The sequence below is a fragment of the Pongo abelii genome, chromosome 10, assembly GCF_028885655.2.
Source record: "Pongo abelii isolate AG06213 chromosome 10, NHGRI_mPonAbe1-v2.0_pri, whole genome shotgun sequence".
Lineage (NCBI taxonomy): Eukaryota > Metazoa > Chordata > Mammalia > Primates > Hominidae > Pongo > Pongo abelii.
In genome coordinates this window covers 30,847,866-30,863,488 of record NC_071995.2, presented here as the reverse complement: position 1 = coordinate 30,863,488, position 15,623 = coordinate 30,847,866, and the positions used below count along the sequence as shown (strand labels likewise).

The 15,623-nt window shown below is 38.9% G+C and overlaps 1 protein-coding gene across 5 annotated transcripts in view; it reads left to right on the top strand.

The window, feature by feature from the left end:
• The window catches only part of TMTC1 (transmembrane O-mannosyltransferase targeting cadherins 1), a 285,567-nt gene that overhangs the window by 233,690 nt on the left and 36,254 nt on the right, over window positions 1-15,623 (top strand). The window lies entirely within an intron of this gene.

Sequence of the window (15,623 nt, the reverse complement as noted above, 5' to 3'; positions counted from 1 at the left end):
CTTTGGCACTAGCCACGCAAACTTTTATTTCATGAAAAGGAAGTTGATACATTCAAGATAGTAGTTTTTCTCTGTGTTTTAACTGAAGCTCCGGAGAGTAGACAGTGCCAGCCACGCGGATAAAGAAAACTTTTTGACACCCTTACTACCGTATTAGTATACCAGCTTCAGATGAGCATTTTCTGCCTCTTCCTCTTAGCGTGAAATTCTGTCCCCCACTCTCCACCCCTGTGGTAGTGACCTGTTCCCTCCACCTTTAGTTACTTCTAGTCCCAATCCCATTACACGTGCTCCCCTTCATCTTTGTCCAAATCATGTTTGTTTCTCTCTAGCTCTTTCTCCCTGCTCCTTTTTTTTTTTTTTTTTCTGAGATGGGAGTCTCGCTCTGTCCCCCAGGCTGGAGTGCAGTGACGCAATCTCCCTGCTCTTTTAAAGCCCAGTCCAGCATCTCATAACACCATCCTCATCACTGCCATTTCACAACTTCTTGTACCTTCTTCCATCATCCTCAGGGACTTGAGCACCAGGGCAGTGACTCTCCATTGCTCACCAAACTATGCTGCGCTCTTCAGCCAGAAGATCCATCACCCAGTTCCTGTGCTTCCGTCCCTCAGGGCCCCCTATTTATGTTCTACCTTAGCATTTACCAACATGGCCGGGCCACTGGCTTTTTAATTATGCAGACTTTGTCATTCTCTAGCACTTGAACTCTGAAATGCTCCTCTTTGAGCTTAAACTCTTACCTCTGTCCTCCTTTCCCTTTTCCCCACTCCCTCACTCCCGCTGACACTTTAAAGGGTCATGATTATGAGCTGCCACCTCCTCGCTCCTCTCTCTGCTCAGTTGCCTTCTATTAAGACCTGAGCATCAACATAGCTTCTGTGGCAGGTGCTGTTCTCCCATTCCCTTTTTCCTGCCGGCCCTGCACTTGATCACTGTTAGAACCTCTCTTCTCTCTGATTTCTGTGTTCATAATTTATAACCCTATCTCTAATTTATCTGATGTATTTCAGCAATGCACGTGACATCAACTTAGACTCTTTCACACTTTTACCAACATTTACCTGCCTGACAAGGCCAACCCAAGTTACTTCACTACCTGTATTTTGCTTTCCCTAGACCGATATTTCTCAATGTTTTTTTTTTCATTATCATACTCACCTCTTTTAAGGAGCTTTTTTCGATATTTTTTCTTATCAGCTTTCTTCCCAATTAAACACTCAAGAATAAGATTTGTTACATAGGATTGAGCTTGGAAAGACCACAAACCATTGTAATGTCTATGATTATTTTTCACCACCATCATCCCCACCCCAAGAAGCAATTTTCACTCCTGTAGAGAATGTAGGACTCTAGACTGTCATCCAATCTATCAAATGATAGAGGGAAAAAATAGAAATCTGAGTTGAATGGGATCCCTACATGGCAAACAAAACCATGATTAGGGGTAAGAGCTGTTGAAAATTCATTCCTTATGGTCTTTTATGTTATCTCCTGTTTCCCTAATGCATGCATCCTCTGTTCCCCTCCTCAGTGCCCTGTACACACACCCAGAAGACAACCTCATCCCTTACTTTTACTTAGAATATTCAGGTCATTCAGGGTGAAATATTACAGTTTCCTTTCTTTCTATCTCAAAATTTCCTGCATGTTCACAGACTCCCGCTTACTTTGCTCTCCCATAGAAGAAAGCCTTATTAATATCTTGCCTCCTTCATGAGGCTAGTGTTTATACCTGTGTGTGTGTGTTTTTTTAAATTGAGGCATAACTAACATGTATGAAAATGCACAAATCTTAAGTGTTCAGTGCAATGAGTTTTGACAATTTTATATGCTCTTATAATTATTCCCAAAATAACATAGACAATTTCCATCTCCCCAGAAAGACCTTCCATACCTCCTTCCAGTAAATGTCCACCTCCCCTGAGGCAATCACTGTTCTGATTTTATTTTTTTTAAGACAAATTAGTTTGGCCTAGAACTTTATTTTAAAGTGGTAATTTGGTATGTATTTTTGGCATCTGGATATTTTCACGTGGCACAATTTTTTAGTCTTATCCATGTTGTTACATATTACTTTTTATTGCTGAGTAGTATTCTATCGAAATTAATCTTATGTAATTTGTTTATCCATTTACTGTGGGTGGATACTTGGTTTGTTTACAGGTATGGGTTATTACGGATAAAGCTGTTGTGAATATTCACTTCCCAATCTTTGTATGTTCATTTTTCTTGGGTAAATATATATTTATTTATATAAATAATATATAATATATAATTTATATATTTATCAATTTATATATTTAATTTATTTAAATATATAATACATATTATATATTATTTATATATTATATAATATATAAATAAATATATTAATATTTATACATTATATATTAATTTTTATATAATTTATATATTTATATATTATTTATATTATATATTATTTATATATAATATTGTATTTATAATTTATAATTATATATAATATATAATATATAAAATTTATATATATTCATATATAATATATAATATATAATATACATATTATATATTATATGTAATATACATATTATATAATATATAATATACATATTATATAATATATATAATATACATATTATATATAATATATAATATACATATTATATATAATATATAATATACATATTATATATAATACAATAATATTATATATAATTCTTATATAATATATTATATATAATATAATATAATATATTATAATGTAATATATTATATAATATATATTATATAGTATATAATGTAATATATTATATAATATATATTATATAGTATATAATGTAATATATTATATAATATATATTATATAGTATATAATGTAATATATTATATAATATATAATATATATAATTTATATATATTATATATGTTATAATTTATAATTATATATTATATATAATTATATATTTATATGTAATATATAAATATATAGTTATATACATAATTATATATTTATATGTAATATATAAATATAGGTGTATATTATATTTATATGTAATATATAAATATAGGTGTATATTATATTTATATGTAATATATAAATATAGGTGTATATTATATTTATATGTAATATATAAATATAGGTGTATATTATATTTATATGTAATATATAAATATAGGTGTATATTATATTTATATGTAATATATATAGGTGTATATTATATTTATATGTAATATATAAATATAGGTGTGGAGTTGTGGGTGTTTCTTTAATGTTTTCAGAAATTGCTGTATTAGTCTGTTCTCATACTGCTAATAAAGATGTACCTGAGACTGAGTAATTTATGAAGAAAAAGAGGTTTAATGGATTCACAGTTTTGCATGGCTGGGGAGGCCTCACAATTATGGCAGAAGGTGAAGCAGGAGCAAAGACACATCTTACATGGCAGCAGTTGGCAAGAGAGCATGTGCAGGGGAACTGTACTTTATAAAACCATCAGATCTCCGTGAGACGTATTCACTATCAGGGCAACAACATGGGGAAAACCTGCCCCCATGATCCAATTACGTCCCACCGGGTCCTTCCCACAACATGTGGGGATTATGGGAGCTGCAATTCAAGATGAGATTTGGGTGGGGACACAGCCAAACCATATCAATTGACAAACAGTTCTCCAAAATAATTGCGCCATTTTTCACTCCATCAGCAATGGGGAAAGATTCATTTGCTCCATATCCTTGTGAACATTTGGTGCTGTGTTTTAGCCATTAGTGGTCATTAGTGTAGAATCCACATGTGTTCCTGATTCTATTTCTCTCCTCTTCTATTACCATAGGCTCTCTCTTAGGTCTTCAAATTCTCTCCAGTCCACAACTTCAGCATGCCCCACATCCCCCTAGGGAATCTTTCTCAGTTGAGGTGCTCCCTCCAGTTGTTGTCTTCACTCTTTGCTTTTGATCAAATTGGCAAGAAGAATGGTTAGCGCCTGGTGCTTCTCCTTCTTTCCACCTGTTCACACAGCTGCCTAGTGCATTCACTGCTCTGCCAGCTTTTACTCCCTTAGTTTCTCTGCAGTGAAGGATATGACACTGTTGATCTCCTTCTGATTTTGAAGCCCTTTATTTCATTGCATCTATCACAGTGCATTATTTTGCTCTTCCAAATCCAACATCTGCTCTTCTTCGACCCTTCCTATAAATTTAGGGACAGCTAAGAAATTCACTTCATATCCATTGCGTACACACATAGAGTCCAAATGTGTTAGCATTCAGGGCTTTCCATAATCCTGCCACTTTCCTCCTTATTCATCACTCCTCTCCCATATTGTGTAAACCCAGACCCCAGCCAGATTGGCCATTTGTCAATGTATGAGAAATACTAACCTGCCAGGTTACATTTGAGAGACTGTGACTGAGGTTTTAAATTGAGAACTTTCCTAGTTCATTTAAAATGTGGTTTCATTTACATTTTTATCATTTCATGGTCAGTGGCTGTCCAAAATTAAGTTATCTGGGAAACAACGAGAATGTCTATCTACTTACTCAAGATTTGGCAGTTATTTGTGTGTAAACAGATTGCTAGTGGTTAAACTATTTTTCTGAGTCCCTCTCCCCTACTGCAACTCCACTCATTTATACTGTGATTACTAATGAGTTGAGGTTGCATTGTTTTAAATCCATCATGTGCTTTGCAAGGAATCTTCTCTCAATCTTTCCTTTTCCTTTTGTAATGACTGCAGTAAACACTGCGGAGACCTGAAGACAGAGCTGCCCAGGAAGTGCTGGGTGGGAGCAAGCTTTGAGGAATCCCCTGGTTTTTGTTTACATTCTCTTGAAGGAGTTGGAATGTCATCATTTTCCTTCCTTGCATAAATATTTCTAACAGAGGATAATTAAACAGGCCAGACTGTTTTGTCGAGTACAAGAGTTTTCAGTAGTCTCCCTTGTCCTGAAAATCATTTTCCCACTCCATTCACCCTTACGATCTTTCCTGGAATCCTTTGTTATCTTGTCCCCTTGAGCTCCTGTGCTGCCTGAAAGACTTGGGATGACTCAAGATATAGGTGAAAAAGGAATAATTTTTGGAATGACTCAAGGTAAAACAGGAATTTTTTTTTAAGAGAAAGGGACTCACTATATTGCCCAGGCTGGAGTGCAGTGGCCATTCACAGGTGCGATCATCGCACACAACAGCTTCAAACTTCCAAACTCCTGGGCTGAAGCGATCCTCCTGCCTCAGCCTCCCAAGTAGCTGGGACTAGTCTGATTCAATTAAAAGAATAAAAGAAATGTGGATAATCATTGAAAATTTCTTTCTGCACACATTTGTCTTAATTTAGGGTACCAAGTGCCTGAACATTTTTTCTAAAGCTCAGTAGGAGATCAACTTTACCCAGACAATTAAATTTGGCATATAGGCTGTTAGACATAATCAAAAGGCTTTTAATCTAAAAATGCTCTATGTAGGCCAGGAAGAGAAATCGGAAGGACAGAAAGAGGAATATGCATGTTCCACCCCTGTCTGTGGCCTGCAGGGTCTGTCCCAGGAAGCATGAGGTAAGGCCCCTTCCCTTCTTGGTGACTCCTTAGCAATTCTGCCTACCTCCCTCCAATTTGTACCCTCCTCATACAGGGCCCAGTTCCCTTAGTTTGGTGTTTTCATGCCTTGCCTCTTGTCTGCTGGCCAGCATAGCAGGGCTCTCTGCCCTCAGCTTTCTGGCCACCCTCCTCCTGCAAGTGACAGGGACAACAGTAACTGGCACTTAAATAGCAGTCTGCTCAGCACTTCTCATGTCTCATGAGCCTGCCCACACCAGTTGTCTAGGACAGGCCCATTACTCTCCGATTACAGACTGAGAATCACATGAGGAGAGAGCCCAGGGCCAGGAAACTGATGCCAGTGCTTTCTGCCACATCGTGCTGCCTCACTACCACCTCCTGTGTGTTCTCCTCAAGACTAGCAGCTGGGAGAGCTTAGCGAGTTTGAATCTCAGTTCTACTGCAAAATTACATGTGACCTTGGGAAAAGGATTTTACCTTGCAGTGCCTCCAACTACTCGTGTATAAAGTGCAGATAATACTAGTAACTACATCTTTCATCAGTACTAAATACAATAATGCATGTAAGTCCTCAACATAGGCCCTATCACCCAATGAAGATGAAATAAGCTTTAACTGTTATTAATGATCATCAGCCCAGGGACATAATTTCTCACTTTCAATTTGAAACTCAGGTCCTTGGTATAAAATGAGTAATGAATCAGAAGTAGATAATGCATTTTCTTTTTTTTATTATTATTATTATTATACTTTAAATTTTAGGGTACATTTGCACAATGTGCAGGTTAGTTACATATGTATACATGTGCCATGCTGGTGTGCTGCACCCATTAACTCGTCATTTAGCATTAAGTATATCTCCTAATGCTATCCCTGCCCCCTCCCCCAACCCCACAACAGTCCCCAGAGTGTGATGTTCCCCTTCCTGTGTCCATGTGTTCTCATTGTTCAATTCCCATCTATGAGTGAGAACATGTGGTGTTTGGTTTTTTGTCCTTGAGATAGTTTACTGAGAATGATGATTTCCATTTTCATCCATGTACCTACAAAGGACATGAACTCATCATTTTTTATGGCTGCATAGTATTCCATGGTGTATATATGCCACATTTTCTTAATCCAGTCTATCATTGTTGGACATTTGGGTTGGTTCCAAGTCTTTGCTATTGTGAATAGTGCCACAGTAAACATACGTGTGCATGTGTCTTTATAGCAGCATGATTTATAGTCCTTTGGGTATATACCCAGTAATGGCATGGCTGGGTCAAATGGTATTTCTAGTTCTGGATCCCTGAGGAATCGCCACACTGACTTCCACAATGGTTGAACTAGTTTACAGTCCCACCAACAGTGTAAAAGTGTTCCTATTTCTCCACATCCTCTCCAGCACCTGGATAATGCATTTTCTACCCCTGCAGTTGAACAGCTCAGGGGAATTTAAACTTTGCTGAGGCTTAGTTTCTGTCTCTTTTTTTTTTTTTTTTTTTTTTTTTATGAGAGACAGAGTCTTGCCCTGTCACCCAGACTGGAGTGCAGTGGGCCACTCTCAGCTCACTGCAACCTCCACCTCCAAGGTTTTAGCGATTCTCCTGCCTCAGCCTCCTGAGTAGCTGGGACTACAGGCATGAGCCACTATGCTTGGCTGATTTTTGTATTTTTAGTAGAGACGGGGTTTCACCATGTTAGCCAGGCTGGTCTCCTGACCTCAAATGATCCGCCTGCCTCAGCCTCCCAAAATGCTGGGATTATAGGCGTGAGCCGTTGTGCCCGGCCTCCATCTCTTTAAAACAAATGGTGAGAACAAGTGATCTCATAGAATTATCTAGCTGCAAGAATCTGTGGTTTTTACTATGTCTACAGGTTTCTGGTCTTTTAACTGAGAAGTAAAAGAAAAAGAAGACCAGAGAAGAACTTGAAAGTCCCTTTTCTCTCCAGAGGAAGTACTTGCATTGTAATAGCATCCTGCGTCTGCTGAAAAAAGAAAAACCCATCTGTGAGGCTTCTGGTAGAAATTTGAGCTGGGAATCTTGCTGGAGAGGAGAGAGGAGCAAGTGGAGCTAGCATTTATTGCCTCCTTCTATGTGCCAGACACTCTGCTAAGCACACCACTCATGTTCTTTTATTCCACCCTTACAGGAACCTAGAGAGGTAGAGATTATTTAATAATAAGCACATTTCTCTTTGGCCTGTGGGGCTCCTAGAGATGAAGCATCTAACACATCATTCAACTGGTGAGGGCAGAGCTGAGATTTAGACCACTACAAGCCTGAGCCTAAACCCAGGAACATGCATTAAACTACATCATCAAAGCATCCCTTTAGCTATGGGGTAAATGAATCCTGACTAAATTATTTTCAGCTGCCTTCCCTTTTAGGTTCCTACCTGGGAGCATTGTTTTTATACTTTCCCTTAATCTTGAAAGGCTTTAGCATATATATTTGCACACACTTTGAAGTGAAGCTGGCTTGGGACTAGTTTATCCCAGCCCACCTGCATGCACAGAACCAGCCCTGCAGATGCAGAGGAAGGCACAGTGGGGCAGGTGTTCTGCTGCCTGGGTGCAGAGCAGTGACCTCATCCGGATGATGATAGACACCAAGAGTCGTTCCAAAGAAACAAAGGAGAGGAACTCAGGACTAACATTTCCTCAGGACCTACTGTGCCATCCCCATTGTGAGGTGTGTGTGTGAGCTGCATCTCCATTTCTGCTGCCCTGTGACTAGATAGGGTCAAAGCTTTACATCTTACTATTTCTCAGTTTCCAGGTGGGAGAAGGGTAGGATGGGGGGTGGGAGGGAGGCAAGTGGCCTATTCTCTGAATGTTAACTATTAGGCCAGTGCCACTTTTGCACCACTCTATCTAATGAGTTTGACTGTAAATTGACTTTTTTTTTTTTTTTTTTTGAGATGGAGTTTCGCTCCTGTTGCCCAGGCTGGAGTGCGATGGCATGATCTCAGCTCACTGCAACCTCTGCCTCCGGATTCAAGTGATTCTCATGCCTCAGCCTCCCGAGTAGCTGGGATTACAGGCGCCCACCACCACGCCCAGCTAATTTTTGTATCTTTAGTAGAGACGGGGTTTCACCATGTTGGCCAGGCTGGTCTCAAACTCCTGACCTCAGGTGATCTGCCCGCCTTGGCCTCCCAAAGTATTGGGATTACAGGCATGAGCCACTGCACCTGGCAAAAATATTTTTTTTAATTCTTTATAACCACATAATATGAATCTGTGTCCTCCAGACAGTTCCATGTGGCTTCTGCAGAAAGTCAAGCAGAAAAATTAGGGTGAACCCCTAGTAAACTAGATGCTGTATTTCCATTACATTTCCCAGGTGTGCTCAGTAAACTTGAATCTAAAAGAAGCTACAAAGAATATAATCTGATTTTCTTTCCTTTCTATACAGGAAAGATAGTAGAGCCACAGAAACGTGTGCTCTGTAAAGATCATCTCAGGCAGATGTTCACAATTTGACTTTCACAATTCCGTTTTTTAGAAGAGCTGGTAAAGTCAATATGCCAAAAAAAAGCCATGATCTTTTTCATTTGTTGGGAACATCAACTTTGAATCCAACAACAACAAACACCCTGACAAAGGAATAGTAATTAAGAGGTCTGCCCAGCATTCCAAGTTCACACTGTGGTTAATGGGAAATTTTACTGCCACCAAGAGGGTCGCCAAATCCATTTATTTCTGTTACTGGCATTTCCTACATTCTCCCCAAATGTCAATACTTTTTCAAAGCAAGCATCTGCTTTCAGTTTAGATGAATATGTCATGAGACTTTAGACAGGAATCCAAAAAGTTCTCTAAATTGACAAACTTACCCAGTCCTTAATTACTAAAAGAAAAATGTGGCGAAACCTTGTTTGCTTTTGCTAAATATCTGTCACTGACATGGAGCCGTGAAAGTGAGATGATGCAAATGTTTTTACTTAACACACAGGAAAAACAGTCCCACTGCTGTGTAACCCAAGAGAAAATTCCCTGTGAAACTACAAGTGTTTAATGGCAAAATTTGCACATTCTGAACAAGATCTAATTTCTACTTAATGTTTCTCTTATGAAATGAATGATGATGTCACTGGTCCCAGGAACACATTCTCGGGAATTTTTTAGCCTTTTGGAAGCTCCCGGGGGAAACATGAGAGAGTTGAGTTTTGCTGCAAAATATCAGGAGATTTTTATTTATGTTATGATGGATAACACAGGAGCTAAGACTTGGATATGCAATCAAGGATATTCACAATACAGCCCCTATGAGAGAGAAAACTGCCTCTTCTCATTGTAGTATTCCCCCAGAGTTCTACTCTGCCCAAACCCATCCTGCCATATTTCTGGGTATCCAGGAGTATCTTTCATGGGGCAAATTAAGCAGCCAGTGCCTCCTTTCTCTTTTGGTCAGATTGTCCCAGGGAAGTCTTCTTTATCCTTTTTTTTAGCTTTCAGCATCCTATTATATTTAGCCTCCTATGCAGGATCAATTGATCCATGCTAAGCAGAATCACCTGAAAGGCTTAGAATCCTAATGATTCCTGGGCCCCACCAAGACCTGCTGAATCTTATCAGTCCTGGCATTCTGCATTTTACCAAACACCTGGAGAGTTTTACGCACCAGAATTTCAGAAGTGTTGATCTAAGAGAGAAGTAAAGACAAAATATTTTAGATCACGGAGGATTATTATCAGTCGTCAGCTGGTGACGCTGTTTAGCAGTTAAGGAAATTCCAGATGCTGCAGGGCAATAATATTGCCAAATTCTGGAGCAATTTTACGCTTACCCGCACTTTTTACCTATCCGGGGATCCCCAAGAGTTCCATCAGTGTCAGTTGAACCCTCTGCCAGAAGCTCTGAGAGTCCTTGTTGTTCTTAGTGTCTTTAGTATCACATGAGTTCTTAAAGGGATTCAGAGTTTTCTGTGACTCCAAAATCAAAGCGTGTCTTTGCCTGATTGGACAGGATATGTACTGATGTTCGATTTTATCTATTTTTCACCAGTTATGGGCTACTTAACTCAGGCCTTTCAATATAACTCAGAGAAATGACCCATGGACTTGGTCAGTTCAGAGAAGAAAAGTTATTTTAATACTTTTCCCCTTTGAAATTGACTTGTCAATTCGGTCTAAATGGCTAAATTAATACAATGCTATGAATTTAGGTATGATGATTATTAGATTAAAAATCTATTGTGGGCTGGGCGAGGTGGCTCATGCCTGTAATCCCAGCACTTTGGGAGGCCGAGGCGGGTGGATCACGAGGTCAAGAGATTGAGATCATCCTGGCCAACATGGTGAAACACCGTCTCTACTAAAAATACGAAAGTTACCTGGGCATGGTGGTGCGTGCCTGTAATCCCAGCTACTCGGGAGACTGAGGCAGGAGAATCGCGTGAAACTGGGAGGCGGAGGTTGCAGTGAGCTGAGATCGCGCCACTGCACTCCAGCCTGGGCGACAGAGCAAGACTCTGTCTCAAAAAAAAAAAAAGCAACAACAAAAATCGATTGTATCAGACACAAAGAAAAATTTCTCTGATGTGTAACCCAAGCTTTTTATGAATAGTTTGAAATGTGGAAGGATATTATTTAGGAGAGACTATATCAAAAATGGCGCATTCTCCTTGGTTTTAAAAATTAAGAAAACAATAGGTATCAATGGGTGATTTTTAGAAACATTAAATGAGTTAATAATAAAAGGCAAAACATAGACAGTACCTACCAAGTGCCTGAGATGCATGGGGGTCAGATAATTTGCCTAAGGAAACACAGCTAGTAAGTGGTAGATGTACAGTGAGACGCCAGTCCTTCTAGTTTTTAAGTCTGTGCTTTTAACTACCATATAGTGGTAAGATGGATAGGCGGCTTAGCAGTGTGCTTGGTAAGGAACAGATTTTCAAAACGTGGATGCTGTGCCTGTGATTTTCTTATGATTCTAAGTTAGGCCTGGGCTGCTTCTGTCTTCCTTAGGATCACATCTATAACACTTAAAGAACTGTAGAAACAAAATGTAACATGGGGGAATCATATTGTCACCTTTTGTCAAATTTTATTCAAATATTGGAAAACATTTAAGGAGATTTACAAAGATCTAGAAATAAAGAGTAAAACTATGGCTTTTTGTTTGTTTGTTTGTTTTTATTTTTTTTGAGATGGAGTCTCACTCTGTCGCCCAGGCTGGAGTGCAGTGGCGCTATCTCGGCTCACTGCAAGCTCCGCCTCCCAGGTTCATGCCATTCTCCTGCCTCAGCCTCCTGAGTAGCTGGTACTACAGGTGCCCGCCACCGTGCCTGGCTAATTTTTGTGTTTTTAGTAGAGACAGGGTTTCACTATCTTGGCCAGGCTGGTCTCGAACTCCTCTGACCTCATGATCCACCTGCCTCAGCCTCTGAAATGCTGGGATTACAGGTGTGAGCCACGGTGCCTGGCCAAAACTATGGTGATTTTTTTTTAAACGAATGCAGCAATTATTGATTTCTACTCTGTGCAAGTCACTTTTCTGGAATTGGGAAAAAAAAAAAAAGTAACATTAGTAAGATGTAGGTCCCACCTGTGAAGGAACTTAAAACCTAGTGGTCACAGACAAATTGTATAACATTTCAGCGAGTGAACACAGAAATGCCAAGTGTGGCCTCAATGGAACGGTCTAGATTTGAAATTCTAAATTAGAGTCCAGGTGTTATCGAAGCTGTGTGACTGGGGACAAATCACTTGAGCTCTCTAAACCTTAGTTTTCTATTCATTTGGGGTGGTGGTGGTTGGTATTTTTGTCTAAATCTTTGAAAGGGAGATAATTATGCCAAATTGATAATGCTTAATGAGAATTAGAGTAAATTACTTAGCATGGTCCTTGGCAGGGAGTAAATGTTTAGGAAACAACTATCGTGAAATATGCAGCTTAAAAAACTTGTCTGCACGGCACATTCACTGTTAGATGGACCTGGATCCCCCCTCGCAAGAGGCAGCAGTAGGTTCCCCACACGTGCTTCACTAGGATCTCACAGGAGAAAAATATAGAGGTCAGAATGGGACTTCTAGGTAGCATTTTCCTACCATATTTTTCCTATGATGATAGAAAAAAAGCTGAAATATCAGAAAGGTGATACACGTGTATACATATGTTCTTCGTTTTGTTAAGTGTTTTTAGGAGCTTTGAGCTGGGCAAGTCAGGGAAGATGTCTCTGGGAACCAGAGTTGAATAGGAAGGAGAGAAAAGCCATCTGTGAAGTGGTGTGGGAAGAACACCAGTCTGAGAGGCGGAAGACCTAGGGCTAGTTCCTTCTTTTTGCTTGGGAGCAGAGCAAATCACGAAAGCGCTCTGAATCTCATTCTCTAGTACTGTAAATTGAGGTTGGAGTCTATCCATAATTCTCAAATCTGGGTGATTGTCATATTCATATGGAGGGAATCCTATTAAGAGGCCAAGCCTCAGAGCACTAAAGTCTTTTTTAAAGCACACCCAGTGATTTGTAAGGTACAGTGAAGATAATCAATGGAGTAGGTCATTGTTAGGTTCTGCAGAATAGATGCCAAAGGCCACCCAGTTTCGCTGGAATAGCGGGTACCTGGGTGTGTTTGGAATGCTAGTCAGAACCATATTGTAGAGGGTTTTAGCCTAAGAGTCTATCTGTAGGTAGTTGGACATTAATAAAGATTTTTATATATGAAAGCAGTGGTCTAGAAAAAGTTCTTCCCATTGTCGGCACGTAATAAAAGGAGAAGAATGAGGGAACTAAAAGCAGATGTGTGAACCAAGGCATTAGCAAGCAGAACTGAGTAAGCGCTGAGTAAGACTGCAATAATCCGATAGTATTGTAGGACTGGTTTTTAATATGGGATAATTATCAGAGAACCATGTGCTATAATACAGATATGAAAAAGGGATGCTACTAACATAAGAAACAGTTTGAAATGAAGTTTCAATCTCACATAGTAATCATATTACTATATAACCAAGGGAGGTTTTATTTAGATGAATTATCTTCTCTAAGTTATTGTGTCAAAGCCACACCTATTCCATAAGCTCCCACCAAGGGGTGAGCAAGAGAGACTAGAAGAAATATTCTCTTCATTCCTCTCCCTTTTAGAAACAGTAACAAATCACCGCTTATCAACTTATTGGGCTTTCTTTAAAAAGAATTTAAAAATCTCTCTCAAGGTGGCATGTGATGTCTGTTAGCCTTACCCGTTGGTGCTTAATGACACTCAGCGGCTCCCAAGCAAAAGGAGAATCATCCAGGAGTACACAGTAAAAGAGAAATGTCCTCTCTGCCAGAGTCTTTGCATCTTGTAATACTCATATACTAAATTAATTACATGATGAGGTGTTTTTCTTAAAGTCTGTTAGTCTCTCAGAGGATTTTTAGAGATGATTTTTTTATCAAGAATCTGGGTTCTTGGTAAATAACTTTGATGACAATCTTTCCATTGTGTCACATGAATGTTCATGGACAACCTCAAGCATTTAGGTTCATAGACTATACTGAATGGTCATCTTGCTAAGCTCGTATGTAAAAGGTCTGAGTTTCTAACTGATGTGAGTCATAACAAAAGAAAACCATTAAATCATTGCTATGAAGATGTGATGGTTTTTTTTTCTCTGCTGATTTGAAGAATATCTAAGCTAAATTATGTCCCAAGGGACTTAATTTTCAAAGTCCATACCTTCCTTTGGACTTTGAGAGGATTTCCAAATTGATGTTACTGAAGATTTATGCATTTTTGGAGGAAGAGCTCTGCTGACCATAAGATAATAGCCAAATTAGTGGGATACAAAAATACATTTCATTTAAAAAACATGTGCCAATGGAAGAATTACATGAAGGTATATTATAGAATAGAAACTTGAGTGTATGTAAACGTAGTGTGTGTATGGAAGTCATGGAGTCTTGCGGGTATTCTTTAAGTGTCCATGAAATGAGTGAATCGATAATAAAGCAGTAAGAGAGCTGTAATGCAAATTAATTATAACCATGCAACTTGAAAGCCATCCCAAGGACAATCCACTTAAGGACACAGGTGTTATACCTGTTCTCAAGGACGGGACTTTGCATGAACAAGAGCCCATTAGGAGTTAGATAGACCCTGATAAGAAGAGAATAGTACGGACCACTGCCTCTCCTGAGAAACAGCTAAGTGCTTGACATATAATCGATAATGATAAATATTTGCTTCATTGAACTGTTAAATCCAAGGTCTATATTGGAAGCATGGCGGTTTTTTTCCCCAAGGTCTATGATAGTTGAAATTGCCTTATGTAACAAGCTGCTTCTAACACTTAAGAACTCGAACTTATGGAGTGAATATTAGTTTTCCCTCTATGTAACTTCATCCTCAGAAACTGGAGCTGTAGGGGCGGGGCATGGGGGATGGAGGGGATTGTATCAGGAGCTACTGTCACCTGCCTTTGATACCTCATGGGACAGTTCTGCTGAAATCGCAGCATGCATACAGATCACCTGGGAATCTTTTGAAACTGTAGGATCAGATTCAGTAGGTCTGGATGGGGCCTGAGATATTCTGCATTTCTCACAGGCTCCCAGGTGATGTTGTTGAAACTGGTCTATGAATCACACTTTGGGCAGAAAGGTCATTAGGGGTGGATTCCTAAGAAGCTAGAATCAGCAGATATGGTATGATGGAAGAGCACTCAGAAGACTGTTTATATAAACATGGATGAGTCACTTGACTTCCCTGAATTGAAAATTTCTCATTAGAAAAATGAGTATAATAATAGAACAATAACATCTACCATATGTGATTGTTGTGAGAAATACATTAATAATGTTATGTGAAAAGATATGAGGGTATATGGCACACAGTCATTGCTAAATCAATGCATAGTAAAAACATAAGCACGCAACTCTATATTGGTAACTGTTAAAGAGGAGGGGACTTTTAGGCTGTGTCCTTGCTATAGTGCAAAGGATTCTCTTTTTCATTGCACAATCACAATGTCTAGCACTTAACGAGAGACTAGTGTCTGTGGAATTGTATTAATAGCAAACTTGATCACTTCCAATACTGTACATTTTTGGCCCCAAAGACATTGATATCAGCATAATGACCCAATGTCTCCTCATTGGATTTAACAG